Below are 10,822 nucleotides of genomic sequence, written 5' to 3' on the forward strand. Positions count from 1 at the left end.
TAGCCTGATTGCCTTAATTACTACTACCGTATATGCCAGACTGGCTCCCATTAAGAGAACAGAAACAATTAGACCAGCAGAGGTCAGTAAAGGCCTACAATATACAGATGACCATGCTATCTACTATCTTACAGAAAATCTAAATAGGATAGTGCAGTGATGGCGAACCTTTTAGAGACTGAGTGCCCAAACTGCAACCCAAAACCCACTTATTTATCGCAAAGTGCCAGGGCTGCATCAGCATTGTGGTGCCCTCAGGTGGGGTGGCGGGCGTGGCCCACTGGGTGGGCATGGCTGCAGTGGTCACAGCAGACTGGGTGAGCGTGGCCAGGGCCAGTCCCTCACCATCTCCGGGGCATCCCCGGGGGGCCAACGCCTCTTGTTCGCTCACTTCCTACCGTGTCACTTCCAAACGCCATGTGCTCGCAACTCTGGTAAACTCTGCTGGGGCAATGCCGCGTGTGCCCACAGAGAGGGCTCTGAGTGCCGCTTATGGCACCCATGCCATAGGTTCGCCACCACTGGGATAGTGACATGTCCTGCTTTAGAGAGTACAGTCTTCTACTTTTAGGCACCTCAGTCAAGGGCTGCCAACTCAAGTCCTCAAAAGTCACAGGAACAGAATCTTGGAATACTGAACATTTGGACAGCAGCATTTTTCATGTAAACATTCCCTGTTCAGGAAAAGAGCATGTTTTATTTCTGCCTAGCAAACAGCATGGGAGCTTTGGAAGAATAAATAGAATATCTTATTTGACTGTAGATGGCAGCACCAGGCTGACTTTGTTTCAGTTGGAAGCTAATCCGGTTGAGATGAAAGACCTGGAGAGAATAACAGGGCTGTAGAATTTACCATCTTGGTTTTATTTACAGATGTGGGCAAGTAGTCACCCACTTTTGAATGATCAAATGGTTTGTATAAAGTTGGAGTACCAGCACTTGTCCTTTGTCTTTTCTTTCTTTTCTTCATATGTCCTTATTTTATCAAAGAAAGTTCTTTGGCCCTTGTTTCAGCTATGGGATTTTCTCAAATTCAAAAGAGTAAACAAGAGAAATTGATAAGGGAGTAAAATAAAATATTGACTAACATTCATTAAGGAACTGCTATTTAATCTTAATCTTGGTCCTCCCCTCTAGGTCACTAGGGATGCACACTAATCTAGGGAGTGGAGAAAAGCACATCCTGGAAGAAGACAGTGGCAAACTATTTCGGCACTGCTCTTAAGAAAACAACATAGATTTATCCATAAAATGACCAGGAGTTCATTGATTATATGCCAATATGTTGTTTTTGGCTCCTAGCAACCACCAGGAGCTAAGCTTGATTTAAATGGTAATACTGTTATATTTGGGGAATGCACACAGACTAATTTAGTCTTGCACGTATTCAGTTTTAAATCTTTGGATTTTTTTAATCATTCTCCACAAAAACTTTGCAAAATCCAAAGTAGTTTCCAATCCACATAGCACTGAGAAGTGAGATAGATGTCTTTGTTTTAAAAATGCATAACATACAGAAATCTCTATCTGCCCCCCATCCTCCCCCTCTCAGTTGGCATTAAGAAGTAATATTTACAACCATATAGCTTAGTTAGAATTTCAGGAAGCATAAGCAATTTGCCTGTGCATTTCTTTTTAAAAACATATTAAGCAATTTTAGAATTGGAAGACATGACTCATATTTTGAGGATATTTATCACTGCAATACACCAAAAACTTTACATTCACATCTTCATTACTTTAAAGATAGATGTTTTAAGCTACTTGATCAGTAGCTTAAATTGTTCAGTGTAAGTTATGTTTTCTAAAAAAAGAGGATTTAACTTTATATTAAGTGTTCCATAAACTGTTCAGCCTAGAAAATTGACTGTTGAAAAAATGGTAATGGTATGTATAACTGTTCTGCAGTTATTCAATTGCCTCTGACTTTGTGATCTAATGCAAGGCTTTTCAACCTTTTCACCGACTATACCACTTTTAGGATATGGCAATATTCAAGTACCACCTAGCAAGGTGTCAAAAACTTGATGACACACACCCCCCCCAAAAAAACTGTTCAAAGTTGCAATTGCACTGAAATGACTTATGACCATTTTTCACACTTATGACTATTGCGGCATGCCCAGGGTCATGTGATTTATATTTGGATGCTTGGTAACTGATTCATATTTATGATGGTCACAGTGTCCCAGGGTCATGTGATCCCCTTTTGCAACCTTTTGACAAGCAAAGTCAATGGCAGGGCTGCTGGTGACCAAGTGCTAAGGCGGGACTTCCCTCCCTCCCTCTTTCTCATTCCCATCTCCTTCTGAAGGAAGAATTTGAAAAAAAACCCCCATGTTTTCCCTATTCCATAAATTCATCAAACAAGGAAACCCTCCAGAGACAGAAAATAGAAGCCATTGAAGGAACTATCTTAAAAAGGCACATTCCCCTTTAAGAATTAGCTACTGACTAGAAAGGAAAGTTAAGGAGCGCAGCTGGAACTTAAGGAAGAAAAAAAATGTAGTTAAGTACTGGCTGCTAGCTAAGGCAGCCTCCCCAAATGGCTCCATTCATAAGTAAAGGAATGCTACAGGCAAAATCCATTCAGGAGAAAAATACTTCAAAATCCCTTGCAGCAAAACTTACAGCTAACAATAGCAGAGCAACAGAAGCTAACACAAGACGTCAGCCAAATAGAAATTGCCAAACACTCCTTAATAATAATAATAATAAATAATAATAATAATAATAATAATAATAATAATAATAATAATAATAATAATAATAATAATAATAGTAAAGTTGGAAGGGACCTTGAAGGTCATCTAGTCCAACCCCCTGCTCAGGCAGGAAACCCTATACCATTTCGGACAAATGGCTGTCCCGTCTCTTCTTAAAAACTTCCAGTGTTGGAGCATTCACCGCTTCTGGAGGCAGGTTGTCCCACTGGTTAATTGTTCTCACTGTCAGGAAGTTTCTCCTTAAGAACACAAAGCCCACATTGCACAAATCCCAGAACTTCAAAGTCACAAAAGCACATAAGAATCCTTCCACTCTCCCTCCCTCCGTGCCTCACCTCCAGCCGATGCTGCCTTTCTTCATTACTGCCTTTTTTCATTCCTCATGGAGGGCAACCCCTCCCCCATTGCATTTCTTGCCTGTTTGCTGCTGCCAGCACAGGTGGATGCCACAGCAGTTGTAGATCGGCTCATGGCCGGCCTCTCCTCTCCCCCCACCCTCCTCCTCCTCCTTCTTCTTTCCCTTCGGTGCAGCTAGAGCTGACTCCACCTCCCAAGGCTGCTGCTTTTTTTCTATCTCCCTCTCCCGCCCAAACTGCCTCCTTTTATAACCTCTCCTGTCTCCGCCCCCTCCTCCTCTTTTCTCATCCGGGTGAGCCGGAAGTGAACCTGGGGCCTTTGCCTCGCCCCAGCCACTCTGCAGCTCCGGAAGACTCTCTCATAGTAAGTCCTTGCCTGTTCCCTCCCCCACTACACTTGGCTGGGCAGGGCTGCATACCACCTGCCACATGCTAATGTGCCACAGGTGGTACGTGTACCACCGGTTGAAAAGCCCTGATCTAATGGACATCATTTTCCTGAATTGTCTGTCCTTAACAGTTTCTTTAAATCTAATATGCTTATCTGTGTGCCTCAGTGATAAAATCTAGCTATCTTGTCTTTTTCAATGGCCTTTTTATTTTTTCCATGCAGCAGTCTTATCCAATAACTTTTGCCTTCATATTATATATCTAAAATATCTAATTTAATTTCACTATTATGTGTTCCACTGAGCAGTTTAGATTTACTACATGAACTATAGTTCTTCTTATAGTCTAAGGCAGGGTTTCCCAAACTATGAAATGGAAGTGAAGTGGAAGATGCAGATGTACAAAGAGGATCACAAAGAACAATTTTGCTGTACATTATAATAAAAAAGCCACTTTTCCCAAACTTTCATTGGATTGTTTTCATTGTTCATTTGTGTTCATTTTAGTGTTTGGAATTTTAGGGGAGGTATGTACATTAAGATTATACTAAAGTGAGATGTGATGGCAAAAGCTTATGAACCTCTGATCTAAGCTATTCTCAACAATTTTCTTCAACAATACAATTTAAGTCATCCATTTTTCTTTGTTTATCCTTGCTTTCCTTTTCCTGGCGATCCAGCATTCATAATGTTGCAAGTGGAGAACCCGAAGTCTTGAAAATGTATATATTTGTTGTCAGTCTGATGTCCTGCACTTTCATGTGTTGTCCATAGATCTTTTATCATTTTTCTCCCAAATAGCAGACATCTTATTATTTCACAGCTACAATTATAATTCCATAATTTTTTGAGCCAAACAAAAAAGTACTTGCTCAACTTCTTCTCCACTTATTTGCATTTGCAACCTGAACATTTACCAACATCTCATATGTTGCCTCCCTAAATTGCTAAATTGTCATCTCTTTTCAAATCTTTTCTCACAAACCACCTTCCTGATATTGTATCCATAGTTTTGGTCCCTTAATCTCCATGCCCAATAGTCAATCAAACTTATTTATTCAATACACATTATTCTGTTGTATAGTCCTATCGGTTGTTCTGTTGTCTTCCTTGTTAGATTTAGTTTATAAGCCTTTTGAGGCAAGGATCTGTCCTATTTATTTATTGGTTAAATTTATCTCTGCAGCTTTAATATACAAATATGCCAAGGAAGTATCCAAAGAAAGGACTATTTTGTAAAATGATGTGAATATTAGTCATCATCATTATGATTACATATATGATTAAGGTAATATAATAATTATCATTGCAACAGATGAAGAAAAAAATAGCCAACAAACTAAAAAAAAATAGGATCTTCTCCTTAGAAACTGCCATTTATCAATTTCTAGCAAGCTGAAATGTGAGTTTGATCCATGCCATCAAGTTCTTCACAGCTACCTCTGATCTGGGGGAGAGGTAATAAAAGCAATTGCCTTGTGTTACACAGTGGGAGAACATCCTTTGTGTAGTTCAATATTTGAAATGAAATGGATTCATTATTTTTGTTCACCAAGAATTATTTCAGTCTCCTCTTGTATAGCAGGTCTTTCAGTAGAGAAAAAGATAAAACGGGGAGAAAAATATACATTAGTGTAAAGGAAATGGAGGGAGGTTAGGGTCAAAAAACTATTCTGTCCTTCCAGAATCCACTCTAATAAAATTGCACCCGATGTGGCCTTACACTAATATTTTTAAGCATAGGAGCATTTCCTGATGGAAATTCTCATGCGTAATTCCTAAAAAGTTGTTGAACTTTAGTAGACTGAAATAGGGGTTAGACCATTCACAAGACTGGCTTTAACTTTAAAAGAAAAAAAGAAGCAGTAATCTAGAAATTGTCCTGCAAAAATAGTTTAGGTCAGACTAAAGTTACATCTTTCGTAAGACTATTATCATAGGGTACAGAGCACAATATCCCATGCTTTCCCATCCAGGACCTGCTTCCATCTCTCTTTGCTCCACAGTTTTCCTGTAGAACAGTGGTTCTCAACCTTTTTAATGCTGCGACCCCCAACCGGTCGTAAGTCGAGGACTAAACCGGTCATAAGTTGAGGACTAAACCTGTCGGAAGTCGAGGACTACCCAACCGGTCGTAAGTCGAGGACTTTTCCTGCCCGGGAGTGCCGTGCATGCATGGTTTCGTCCCCTGCGCCGGCCGAGGCGTAGCTGGCAAGCGGCAGAGACGGAGCAGGCCGACCACCAGCTGGCCCAGCTCAAGGGAGGTAAGGCACCCACCGGAAAAGGGGAAAAAAATGGCGGACAGCCTTGCTTGGCAACCCCCGTGAAATGGTTGATCGACCCCAAATGGGGTCGCGACCCATAGGTTGAGAACCGCTGCTGTAGAACCTGCCAATGTATTTTTCATTGCAGCCACATATTATCCTGTCTTGCTATAGAGCCATGTGCCATCTGTCTAATCCTATTGTCTTTACTTCCATATGAATTGTGGCCTGAAGAACTTATTTTAAAGACTTGTTTATTTTGTTTCCTTTGGCATATATTTGCCTGAAAAACTATTGATTGATTGGAGGTTCTAAGAATACATCAGAGACCAGGAAGGAAGAGGACAATCTTTGCACTGCCTGCTCTCTGCATTAGATATTAAAAGACTTCTACATTTTTGTTAGGAAATCAGAATTTCCCCTTTGCAAAACATGCTACTTTTTTCAGAAATCTTGTAGGCAGAAAGCAGTGATGATTTGCTTGAGGGCATTGTCATTTGTTTAAATGATTATGGAAGATATTTGAGCTTATTCAGAAGACAGACAAAAATAGAAAAAAAATGGTTGCAACCAATTCATTTCAACTATAACAATGCCAAGTGAGGCTTAGAGATGCCCTTGAGCAAGACCACCTCAATATGTTCTTTTCCTACAACGGGCCTTCACTCTTTTCAGCAGGGAAAAAATTAGTGGGTATGCCAATAGTACTTGCTACTATTCTCCATTCTAGCCATTATCAATAATCATTTGCAGATATTGATGTTGCCTTGTTACTTCTTTGGGAACAGAGGATCAATAACAAACATTGACATAGACAATGGCAAAAATATAGGCATTCAGAGTAAGAAGGGAATGGGTGGGGCAGTGAAATATGGAACCTGATGGGAACCAAGATGTGTTAACTCTCAATCAATCTGTTTCTTTTGGCAGTGTGATTTAACTTAGTACGGCAAGAAATAAAAGAGAAAATGAACAATAGCCAATATTGTGTAACAATGAGGTTGTACCAGGAGACTGTATCAGAAGACCCCAATTCAAATTCTCATTCAGCCACAAAAATCACTTGCTGATTTTTGGAGTTTATTTAATCTTCACCACATACTTGTAGGATAAAATAGGGTGAGGATCAAATATACTGTTCTGAGTGCTTTGTACGAAAAGTGAAATTTAAATGAAGAATAATGGATGGATGAAATAGAGAATTAGAGAAACAAAACAAATTTATACAGCTATAGCTATAAGTACAATATGAAGAGTCATTTTGGAGAGTGAGATGGACAGCATCTCACAGCATAAATTTAATAAATAAATTCTATTCATAGTTTCAAACATGCACTGTGTGCTTTCCCAAGGCAGAACACCTCACCTCCCTTTTGTATTTCTCTGCCTCCTTCTAATTCTTAGCCTAATCGTAACCCTTCATAGCCAGCAAACCTCTTTAATCCTCAGTGACCTGATATAGATTGTGTCCTCCCATTTAAAACATTTATTTTGACATATTTTTGCAATTAGCATTCTTAGCTTTCCACCTCTAATAAGCAGAGGACACCATTTTCATATGACATCAGTGTGGCATCAAATTTACTACTGTTGAGTAGGGATTTTAAAAAGCTGCAAATAGGCCAGCATAGAAATGAATATTCTCATAATTAATAAAGCCACACCAGAAAAAAATAAGAACTTCTCTTTCACTTTTCTTCTCATCTTTGCCTTTTAATTTATTCTTCTGCAAAAGAATGGTGTGGAATTGAAATGGTAGTCATGACATGGCTGGTCCAACATAACTTTAATTCAGACTGCAGGCCTTCCTCATTTCCCACTACCCACAGTCCAGTCTATCATTTCTTGTCTTGCATGCATAAATTCTTCCATAAATTTTGGGTATTATCTTTTGCTTCCAGATGAGAAGTGATGAGAACTTCTGAGTGAAATTGGAACTTACCAAGAATTGCTGATAATTAGAAATGTTTGTATTTTTACTGGGACTTTTCCTGTTTGTTTTCATATAATGCACTTCATTGCAAAAACGTTTCCATCTTATTTCAGGGCAAAGTTATTTTTATCAGAAGAAACATCACTGTAAACTTCACATGATGGTTCTTGCCATTGGCAATATTGGATCATTATACTATGACCCAAGATTACACATGTGGATTCACATACTTGAACTAAGATAGGCTCATTTCATATTTTTTTTCTTTTAAAAAGGCAGAATGGGCAGAGTTCATGTGATGTGAATGAACTAGTATAAGTTACATATGCTAAGCTAAAACCAAACAAATTATCTTGAGTTTTTATGATGTATAAATTAGATCATAGAAATGTTGAAGAGTGACTCCGAGTTTATTATGAAGAAGGCTATCCTAACCAGGTGGTTGTTGGATAGTATTTTGAATATAATAACAGGCTTTTCTCCACCTGCGCTTAACTCACAGCATAAATGTGTCTTCACAATATTTTTCCTGCTGTGTTCCCATGTCCTTATTTTCATCTCAACACAAGCCCATAAATGAGAAAAAATTAAGCCACTCTTAATTGCACCAATGTTAAAGTGATGTTAGGGTCCCAACACCATTCAAGAACATCCACGAGGTCTGGACAATCAGTTAGGCTTTATCACCCATTACTTTGAACAGAAGTCAGAAGATTTCAGTGATCTGAAACAGACATGTGACAAATGTTATTTTAGTTCTGTTTTCTGCTAATTCAAGCTCAGTAGGGAGGAGGATCAATACAGTTAATTATGGGAGAGCGGGGGGGGGGTGTAGACCTATGACACGCTCAATGACTAGATCGTTAACATCTAAAGAGCTATAAAAATGAGCTCCTCCAGATACTAGCTTACACTTTGATAACGTCAACAGTGGTTTGATGAAAGCTTAATATTTAATAAAGTTTTTCTTGCCCCGGAGATCAGTGGTTTTAGAAGTTTTTAGAATACATATTTACATACACACACACACACACACACACATATATATATATATAATGCACTTTGCTTATTAGATTTAATATCTCTATTTTCATTTATGAAATTATGGTTGTGGGTAGCAGAGAAAATAGACTAAATCGAATGATTGATCAAAACCATGAAGGGCAATACCATGTTTGGTTGTATTTGAAATACTATAGAGTCACTAACATAGATTGTTGAATGGGACTGTTTCTGTACTGTCGTTTGATCAACAGCTAACAGTCTTCAAGTCTGTGTTTCAGGTAGAGGACCATACTAAGATATATACAAGTGCAACCTTGCATTCCCAAAGATTATTAAAAATACATTCAACAGTATCCATTTCTGGAAACTGTTATTTTTAATCAGAAACCGGATATTTAAATCCTGGTTAGAAATTAAACATACCTGTATTCACTGATCACACACTTATTACTACTATAATGAAATATAACTTTGATACAGTTTACAATGAATACTGTAATGTAAAAGTTGTGTGTGATGATTTGTCTCCAGGAATCTTTTCTGAGTTATGGATTCTTTCCAACCACAAATGAGCTCTTTTGCTTGCACAAAAAAGCCCTTTGTTTGAATAATGCTGACTAATCTGCTGGGGAGGGGGGGTCCCAAGCCATGTGCCTATTTCTAATTCTGCTGTGTCATGGTAGATCTTGTTTGTGTCTTGACATTGCTGAGTAAAGGTTTCAATCTCTATTTTTGCTGATTCACAGATGCATGTGTTTTCCTGTTAGCTGTTCTGAGATTGCAGCTGTTTGAGTTGGCTCACATCCTGATTGGGAAAACAGTTCTTTGGATGAACTGCAAGCAATTTTCTCATAAAAATGGGGTTCAAGTTCATTTAACAGTTTCTGGCCCAACTAACAGCTAACGCAGGGAAAAAGAAATACATTTGTAACATACCAAAGATCACACTGACTGAACTATCAGTTACAGAAGAAACTTTTTGTTTGGTTTTGTTTTTCTTTGGTTTGATTTATTGTTTTGCCATTTTGCAATTCATTTTCTGTGGAAAGAAAATAATCTTTTTTGAGAAAAAAATCTTGCCACGACAGCAACTGTATAAAGAGCAAATATTGCAAAGCAATAAAAATAGTAACCATTTCTTTGAAGCAGACTGTGAACTTTTATTAAAAATATCTACAAATTTATTAAAGAAAGCTATGGATTGGGAGATGGGCTTTTGGTAATAAAGTATTAACTCTTTGACAGTACAATTTATTTATTCCAACCTTGTTGCTGCTAGACTGATACAGGGACTTCTTATGTGCTACAATTTTATTTTTCTTGATGGGGGGGGGAATTATAATCATCATAATAAGTAGCAATGACACTTTTCTTTAAAAAAAACACCATGATATCCTCAAAGAAGGGGTCAGAACATCTGTTTTGCTACCATTACAAGAAAAATATAGGGAAAACAGAGAGTAAAAGAAACAAATGAGAGTTGAACCATGAAAGAAATATCCATTAATTGCATGAAAAAATGTGATTTTAGCAAGTGAAAAGCAAACTTAGAAATCCAAACATTTTTTTAATAAGTGTTATACTTCCTTCATGTGAATTAAATCCATGCAAAGCTTTTATTGTTCCATTTCCCTGCCTGATTCTTTCCCCATGTCCTTCACATGGCCTGTTTTTTTCTCTCACATGCAAAAGAATTCCAGTGCTTCCATGAGGGGAAGCTAAAAAGATATCAAGTTATCTTTCTGTAGAGTCCTTGGTACTTTCTGAGCTTGGTTGTTTTCTTGAAGATGTTTCATTGCCCAACTAAGTAAAACAATCGGTGCCCTGAAAACAACCAAGCTCAGAGAGCATCAAAGACCTCATAGTTCAACGCTGAACTTCATATCGTCTCTTCTATTAGGTATCTTTCTATTTCAAAGGCCTGAAGTCCAGGAACTGAGAGACAGATGCAATAGGAATTTCTGCATGTCCCAAGACACAGCACATCATTCCTTTCATTGTGATTTCAAATACACCAGAATCAAAGTTTTTCAATTGTTAAACATAGCCGATACTAAGATATCAAAGAGTAACAGAGCCATTTGCAAACTGGCACCCTCTTTAAACCAAAGGGCCTCATTATCCTAAAGAACAAAGTGTATTCTCTCTT

Source organism: Protobothrops mucrosquamatus, unplaced genomic scaffold (genome assembly GCF_001527695.2).
Source record: "Protobothrops mucrosquamatus isolate PMUCROS unplaced genomic scaffold, P.Mucros_1.0 scaffold_22, whole genome shotgun sequence".
Lineage (NCBI taxonomy): Eukaryota > Metazoa > Chordata > Lepidosauria > Squamata > Viperidae > Protobothrops > Protobothrops mucrosquamatus.